The following is a 9054-nucleotide window of genomic DNA, read 5'->3' on the forward strand; positions in this document are numbered from 1 at the left end:
CTAGGTTTTTTGTCTAACTAAAGCTGCGTCATATATTTGTGAGGAAAACTGTTCCCCTCGCAGTCAACCAGTGATTCAAGGATCTCCAAAAACTGTAGCTTTGCCCTTGAATCAGAAGACGGAAAAGGAGAAAAGGAGGCTCTTCCTAACGAATTTTCATGTGCATGAGGTGAGCAATGTCAGAGATGTACTTACACCTCCCTAAACGCTCTGGGAGGCCATGCTGCACTCTGATGGCAAGGCTTTCTCACACTGCTGACTTTTGCTCATTTTTGGTTCTGTTTCTGTTTAGGATTCTTAGGTATCACCACCCCTGGGAAACCTTCCATGACTATCCTGTTCTGGACATTTTGATGGATTGGATGTTTCTTTTTAGTCTAGCACCCTCCATGTTGTTGATAACGGGCAACTTTCACTAGACTCTGAAGTCTTAAGGCAAATCATGGCTTCTATCAGCTTGGGATCATCAGAGGGATTCAGTAATGGCTGGATGAATAGATGAAGGGCCCCTCTTAGCTCTGGCAAGATATAGCAGTAGAACTCCACATACATGGGCAACCTACACTGAAACCCTGGATAAAGCACCAAAGAAAGTAAGGAGAAGTCCAAAAGGGACAGGAGTAGGGATGCAGACCTGGAAGACAGACTTCAAATATCACCCATTTACATTTGCCTTAAAGTAATATTCATATATAATATATATGTATAATATATAACAAGTGCACAGATTTATATGGTACAGGATGATATTTTAACACTCATACACTATGTACTGATCAAATCAGAATAATTACCATTTCCATCTGCTATCATTTTGTTATTTTTGGAGGCTTCAAGCTCCTCTCTTCTAGTTCTCCCTAAAATATTAATAGGCTGTTGTGAACAATGATCACTCTAGTGCATTGAACACTAGAACTTATTTCTCCTACCTGACTCCACAAGAGTTCTCCAAAAAGTCTGTGGGAAAATTAAATTAAATAGTAAGTTTTTTTAAAGAAAAAAAGATAAGTTCATTTTGGTGCAAAAAATTCGAAATTCACTTGTGTGAGGGGTCTTCAACAAATTCATGAGAAGTACATATTATGGAAATACTCTACATGGATTTCAAAATGTTTTTCTGTGAAATCCTGCCCTCTTAGTAATTACTATTCTATTCTCCTCTACTTTGAGATCAGTTCGTTAAATTACATTTAAGAGAGAATATTCAGTATTTGTCTTTCTGCGTCTGGCTTCTTTTACTTAAGATAGTGCCCTGCCTTGAAATAGTTTAATGAGACACTACATGTATTATGCTCACGGCTATCCTCTAGCGCAAGCCCCCACTAATTACTTGGCTCAACAGAACTTAATAGGTGTTTACTGATTGACTGATTGCCTAATTCTGCCTCAGTATGACCCAACCAGTAAAGCTTAAGTCAGTGTTACAGAAAATAAATCTAAACATTGAATTATTCCGATGTTACTTTATCAGAAGACACGTAGAAAGAAAGTCAACACATATTGGCTTCCTGTGGCAAGGAAGCTCCTGCAGTAGCTCTTGAGCATCAATAATAAAGGTATAAAGCGGCCGGCACCATGGCTCAACAGGCAAATCCTCTGCCTTGCAGGCACCGGTACACCGGGTTCTAGTCCCGCTTGGGGCACCGGATTCTGTCCGGGTTGCCCCTCTTCCAGGCCAGCCGTCTGCTATGGCCCGGGAAGGCAGTGGACGATGGCCCAAGTCCTTGGGCCCTGCACCCGCATGGGAGACCAGGAGAAGCACCTGGCTCCTGGCTTCGGATCAGCGTGATGCGCTGGCTGCGGCAGCCATTGGAGGGTGAACCAACGGCAAAAAGGAAGACCTTTCTCTCTGTCTCTCTCTCTCTCTCTCACTGTCCACTCTGCCTGTCAAAAATAAATAAATAAATAAATAAATAAAGGTATAAAGCAGGAAAACCCATCTCAACCTTGCCATTGTTGACAGAAGAAACAGGAAAAATATACACAGTAAAAATGGTGCAAGAATATATACTTGGAGTTATTCTGACATGAAGAAGAGTAGGAAATGTACCAAACTGGGCTTCTGGAGTCTAGTTCAGACCACAGTAAGGCTAGATCACAGGAAAAGGAGACATTGTGGTTTCCTTCTCAGTATTCATCCAAATTACCCACATTGGGTAATACTCATGAGGTAAATCTCAAGAGATCTTTCCAGGAATATATTTATCCCCCTTAGGAATTGGGTGGCCCAATCATGGCAAAGTTTAGGATGTATGTGCAATGAATAGGACAAGATAGTATGTGGTTGCTGCTGGCTGTCTTGGAACTATAAAGAAGCCAGCCTAAGGATGCCCACAAAAACAGGCAGAAAAGGAAAAATCAAAAAAAAATCTAGTAGAAATTCAACTGTAACTACACACGAAATCTTCTCAGTACATCTCAGAAGACAAAAATATACCCTGTTTATCCTCTAGGAGGTTTAAGTTGGGTTTTTGTTGCTTCCTATGACAGGCGTCCTGTTCAGTACAGGAAGGAGCATCTGTGCCCCCTCCTTATATGGTCCCTAGCTGATTTCTACACATAAATACAGAGGGAACCATGCTTAGAAAGTACTAACGTCACAAGTGTCTGTCAGAAGACATATGGAGTGAGTCTTTGGCACAGTGTTTGGGATTCTGCTTGGGATGCCCACAGTCAATATTAGAGTGTCCGGTTCAAGTCCCGACTACTCTGAGTCTGATACAGCTGCTGGCTAATGGGCATCCTGGGAGGCAGCAGGCAATGGCTCAAGTATTTGTGTCCTTAACACCCGTATGGAGACCTGGAATGAGCTTCAGTCTCCTGGCCTCAGCCTGGTCCACTCCTGGCTATTGTAAACATTTTGAGAGTGAATTAGTGAGTGGAAGATCTCTCAGTCTCTCTCTCACCCTCTCTCTCACCCTCTCTCTCTCTCTCTCTCTCTTCCCCTCTCTGTCTCTAGCTCTGTTTCTCTTTCAATAAAATGAAAGTAAATAAATAAATAAATTCAAAAGAAGAAATAGGGAAACCATAACACTATTGGCATAGGATACCACACATAAATATGAAATGCAATATAAAATCGGATAACATCTATGATGGAAAAACTGCTCCTCTACAAGAATAGTGTTAGGATTGAAAGTGATCCCTGTCTGGTTGTAGATGATGAACTCAAAATACAGTCACATAGTTACTGAGCAGAACAGAAGCCTCTAAAGACTGGCAAAAGTTTCTGCTCTGCATCCATCAATCAGGGATCATCACTAATACGATAAATGGGGAATTTTTACTAAGTAATTACCTTTCATTGAAAGCAAATATGATTCACCAGGATTACTGTAAAAAAAAAAAACACAACAGGTGGAGAATATAACACAAAACATTCAATTTCCATGAGTCACTGGAGCCAGATGGCATACATTTGAGAATTCTGAAGAAATTTAAGATCAAAGCATTTTAGACACTAATAATACAGGTAATTTACCATAGAGAACAACTACCAAAGAGATTGCCAACTGTGTTATATGACACTATTCAACAGAACAGAAATTGCTCAGGCAATTCAAATAATTCAATGAAACCTAACAACCTTCTTGGACAACACCAAATATAAACCACTGTTCTAGGCAGTGGGTACTCAAAAGTGTTTAAGACAAGGTCAGGTCACAATTGAGAGGGTTGCTACACTGTTAGTAGCAATCAAACATACATATTACCAAATATAGGTAATGACTTCATAAAGAGAGTATCATTTAAAGAATTTCCTTATAAAATATTTTTTTCCATTTGCAAGTGAGTCAGGGATCCAGTGCAGATAACTGAAGTTATTCAAGCTAGATTAAGAAGAGATCTCTACAATGAAAATGGCAAAACATTAAGCAAAGAAATAGAAGATGACAGCTGAAAATGAAAAATCTTCCATGTTCATGGATTGGAAGAATTAATATCAAAATGTCCATACTACCCAAAACAATTTGCAGATTCAATGTGATCTCAATCAAAATACAAAAGACATTCTGAAATCTGGAAAAAAAATGACTCTAAAATTAATATGGAACCACAAGAAACACCGAATAGTTAAAGTAGTCCTGGACAATAAAAATAAAGCTAGAGGTATCACAATATCTGATTTCAAAACAAATTATAGGGGCTGGCACTGTGGCACAGCAAGGTAAGCTGCTGTCTGTGATGCTGGCATCCCATATGGGCACCTGCTTGAGTACCGGCTATTCCACTTCTGATCCAGCTCCTTGTTTATGCTAGTGAAATAAGCCAATCCTAAAAAGACAAATATGTTTTCCCTTATTTGTGGTAACTAATAGAGAGTACCGAAAATATAATATATATGGGCAAAATTGACATTTTGAGATCTGATTATTATTTACAGCCCTTCTATACTCGTGAGGAACAGTCGTCTTTCTATTTACTACTTGTTGAATTGCTTGTTTAGTGGGACATTAAGTGTGTGCTTATAAGGTATATTGAAAGCATGTCATTGTAAAAATTAAAAGAAAAATAAGGGGCCAGCACTGTGGCGTAGTGGGTAAAGCCATCGCCTGCAGTGCCAGCATCCCGTATGGGCACTGTTTCGAGTCGTGGGTGCTCCATGTCCAATCCAGCTCTCTGCTATAGCAGTAGAAAATGGCCCAGCTTCAGCCATTGTGGCCATTTGTGGAGCACACTAGTAGATGGAATCTCTCTCTCTCTCTCTCTCTCTCTCTCTCTCTCTGCCTCTGACTCTCTGTAACTCTGCCTTTCAAATAAATAAATCTTAAAAAAAAATAAAAGGAAAGGAAGAAAAGAAGGAGTGACGGTGGAAGTGAGGGAGTGAAGGAGGGTAGGGTGGGAAGTATCACTATGCTCTTAAAACTGTATATAAGAAATACATAACGTATGTTCCCTTTTTATAAATAAATTTTATAAAAAGGAGTAACTTTCATCCTTTAAAATTTGTGAAAGCAGAGAAGGAAACTCTCTGGGTCGATTTCCCAGGAATTACTTCCAGAACATCACTCTGGAACGATCCTCATGGGAGACTCTGGCTGTCACATAGCCAAGAGACAGAGAAACAGGAGGCTGCTAGCTCCAGAAGAAACACGCCAGCTCTTCTACAGCTGCTGCCAGCAACATGCACACCTCCCCTCTATCTTTCAATGGGATAAAGCAAGACTGGACTCAGCACTTCTCCCTGCTGCCCTGGTGTCCCATGCCCATCTACATCTCAATTCCCCAACATATGCTGTGCTTTACACCCTGGATTGTACTTTCCTAAGGTTCAATTCGTTCTTTAAAACCCAGTGTGAATGGAACGTCTGCTGAGCTTTCCCAAGGAGAGTTAGTTCTTCTTTCGCTTTTCACTGCTCTAATGTATTGTTTACATGGTATTCAAGTGTTTCACAATATATACATGTTTTCATGCTGTGGGTCCTTCACTGAGAAGTCTTTTAAAGCCCACAGAAGCTCATGAAGATCAATATGTCCATTGCCCTCCTAATGTCTTGAATGACTAAATGAAGAAAATATAAAAGCATTTACAAAGAACTCTTTTTTTTTTTTTTTTTTTTTTTTTTTTTGACAGGCAGAGTGGACAGTGAGAGAGAGAGACAGAGAGAAAGGTCTTCCTTTGCCGTTGGTTCACCCTCCAATGGCCGCCGCGGCTGGCGCGCTGCGGCCTGCGCACCGCGCTGATCCGATGGCAGGAGCCAGGTGCTTCTCCTGGTCTCCCATGGGGTGCAGGGCCCAAGGACTTGGGCCATCCTCCACTGCACTCCCTGGCCACAGCAGAGAGCTGGCCTGGAAGAGGGGCAACCGGGACAGAATCTGGTGCCCCGACCGGGACTAGAACCCGGTGTGCTGGCGCCGCAAGGCGGAGGATTAGCCTAGTGAGCCGCGGAGCCAGCCCAGAACTTTTTAAAAATAAAGGAGGAGGCAGTCATTTAGCTTAATGGCAAAGATGCCAAGTGAGACACCCATGTTTCGCATCAGAGTATCTGGATTCAATTCTCTTCTCTGGCTCCTGACTCCACCTTCTTGCTAACAAAGATATTAGCGAACAACAGTGAGGGCTCATGGGGTTGGGTCAATGCCACTGGCATGGGAGACCTGAATTTCATTTAAAGCTGCCAGCTTTACCGCATCCACCCCATTGTGGGCACTTGGTGAGTGAACCAGTGAATAGAAGCATTCTCTCTCTCTCTCTCTCTCTCTCTCTCTCTCTCTCTCTCCTCGCCTTTCTCCTCCTCCCTCCCTCACTCCCTCCATCCCTCTCTCAAATAAATAAATATTTTAAAATAGAATAAAAGAGAATTTTATGGCTTAAAAATATATCAGTGGAGGGGCTGGTACTGTGGCTCTGTAGGTTAATCCTCCACCTGTGGCGCTGGCTTCCCATATGAGCACCAGTTCTAGTCCCAGCTGCTCCTGTTCTGATCCAGCTCTCTGCTATGGCCTGGGAAAGCAGTAGAAGATGGCCCAAGCACTTGGGCCCCCTGCATGGGAGGCCAGGAAGAAGCTCCTGGCTTCGGATCTGCTCAGATCTGGCCATTGCAGCCATCTGAGGAGTGAACCAGTGGATGGGAGACCTCTCTCTGTCTCTCCCTCTCACTGTCTGTTACTCTACTTCTCAAAATACAATCTTTATATATATACATATATATAGTGTTTATATATATATTGTGTATATATATTATGTATTTATATATATATGTATATATATATATATCAGTGGATTGTGATAAAATTATACTTTTTACTTAACCTGAATTTAGGAGAAAAAAAATAGATATTAGGATAGTGAGAACAGCATTTTTTAAAAGATCTGCTCAGTTTCTTAAAAGAAGAAAACCTGGCACCCTGACTTGAAAAACTTGAGATGAGCACAGGACCACATGAGTACAGGCAGAATTGGCTGTCTATCCAGAGTGAGCCCGCAAAATCACAGAAGCCTATACGCAGCTTTTCCTGGACTATGGATGTTTTGATTATAGTGGCTGGATGGCTCTAGGGGAAGCAATTGCCTTTCATGTGAAACTCAAATGAAAGAAACTCTGCTCAAACCCAGAAGAAACTCGTTAAGTCAGAGAACCATGTGAATCCTTGTTGGGTTAATTCAAATAACTATGAGGAAATGATAGCTTGTCAGTGCAACAAGGAGGGCCGTGGGCAGAAACAATGGTGTTTGATCGATATTATTCATGTGGGCATTTGTTCTAGAACATAGCTTCCCGAAATGTATGCTAGGGAATACCAGCTAGGGGGTTCGTTGTGAAGAGTCTGCAAAATGAACATATGTATTATCTTCTTGAAACATCACAGAGACGAAAGGCATTGTACGTCTGTGAAATCCTGTTAAACGTCATTTTGAACTCAATGATTCCCAGCTATTCAGCTTCTCCCGCGTTCCTTTAACAACTGGAAACATCCAACAGAACTGGTGCTCCAGTGCAGGGAATGGAGAAAAATAACAGCGAGAAGTGCAAGCTGGTAGAGGTGTGATGGGAATGAGCCGTCCTCCGACACAAAAGGAGGAGGAGGAACAAAACAAATCCTGCAGTGCCTAATGAGATGGTCCTCTACTGCCAAGGCTTGAATGGTGGCCTTGGAGGAGTTGTTACAGCAGCCACAGGAAGCTGGTACACCCCAGCTGAGCCCCTCTCTGACCAAGGCTGTAAGTCGTGCTCTGCCAACCTCCACACTGCTCCCACAGGTAAGGAATGAGCCTGCCCCTTCTACCTCTGCCATCCCGATTTTGTTTAATAACTTGCTATACTCACCCTTGAGCCTATTTATATATAATAGCCTATATAATATCTTGAGGCAATGAGTTTCATAAATTTACTGTCCACTGTGAATAGCATCTTGGTGCATAGACTTTTTATGGCACAGTGCATTTTCGTGATGAATCCGTTTGTCCCTTTTTTCAACTTTTGCTTAATGCTTCTATCATTAGCTTAAATAAATGTGGGAGACAATTGAACTCCACTAAATAGGACAAAGGTCAGAGAGCACGAAGCAGTTAGACCATATTCATGAGACACATAAAAGGCCCTGCGCTCTGAAGTTGCAGGCTTTTGTGGAAAGGGCTCTGCTGTAGAGTGCTGAAGTTCAGAGTGGGCAACTGGCAGAGGCAGACCTTGCAGGCAAATATTCAATTGGGAGCATTTCAAAAGCAGGTGACCCAAAGACGACATCGCGCAGTCACAGAAATGGCACTCAGCGCCGGGCCCCACCTCTGCAGGATGACAGTAAGCATGTCCTTTGGGCCTTTAGTAGAAAATTGATCATGTCATCAGATCAACACGATTGCTTACGCCCCAGTGAGACTCATGGGCGCAGGGTCTGAAGGATTAAATCCCAAACTCTGTCTTGTTGCTTGTTTTGGCATTTATGTCTCATTTGTCAGCAAATTTTTCTAATTCTTTAAAAGAGAGAATATGAGCAAAAAGAATTGGAATTCAAAGGCTACATGTTTCATTGTCAAGTAGATATTTGTAATTTTTCTGAAGATTTTTTTATTTATTTGGAAGGCAGAGAAAGAGGAAGAGATCGAGAGAGACAGAGATTTTCCACCCAGTGTTTCACTTCCCAAATGCCTGTAACAACCAAATCTAGACCAGGCCGAAGCCAGGAGCCAGGAGCTACAATCAGTGCCTCCCCATGGGTGGCAGGGATCCAAGTACTTGGCAATCAAACACGACTCTCAAAGTACATTCATAGGAAACTGGATCAGAAACACAGAGTACCCAGGACTTGAACCAGCACTCCAGTGTGGGATGGGGACCTCCCAAGCTGTAGGTAATTCACTGCCCCAAAACGCTCACCCTATATTTGTATTACTTTTCTTAAGCATTTACTTACTTATTTGAAAGGCAGAATTATAGCGAGAGGGAAAGACGAGAGAGAGAGAGACAGAGAGACAGAGAGAGAGAGAGCTTCCATCTATTGGCTCACTCCCCAAATGGCCACAGTGGCCACAGCTGGGCCAGGCCAAAGCCAGGAATCAGGAGCTTCATTTGGGTCTCCCATGTGGGTGCAGGAGACCAAGCACATGGGCCATCT

The sequence above is a fragment of the Lepus europaeus genome, chromosome 2 (genome assembly GCF_033115175.1).
Source record: "Lepus europaeus isolate LE1 chromosome 2, mLepTim1.pri, whole genome shotgun sequence".
NCBI classification, from domain to species: Eukaryota; Metazoa; Chordata; class Mammalia; order Lagomorpha; family Leporidae; genus Lepus; species Lepus europaeus.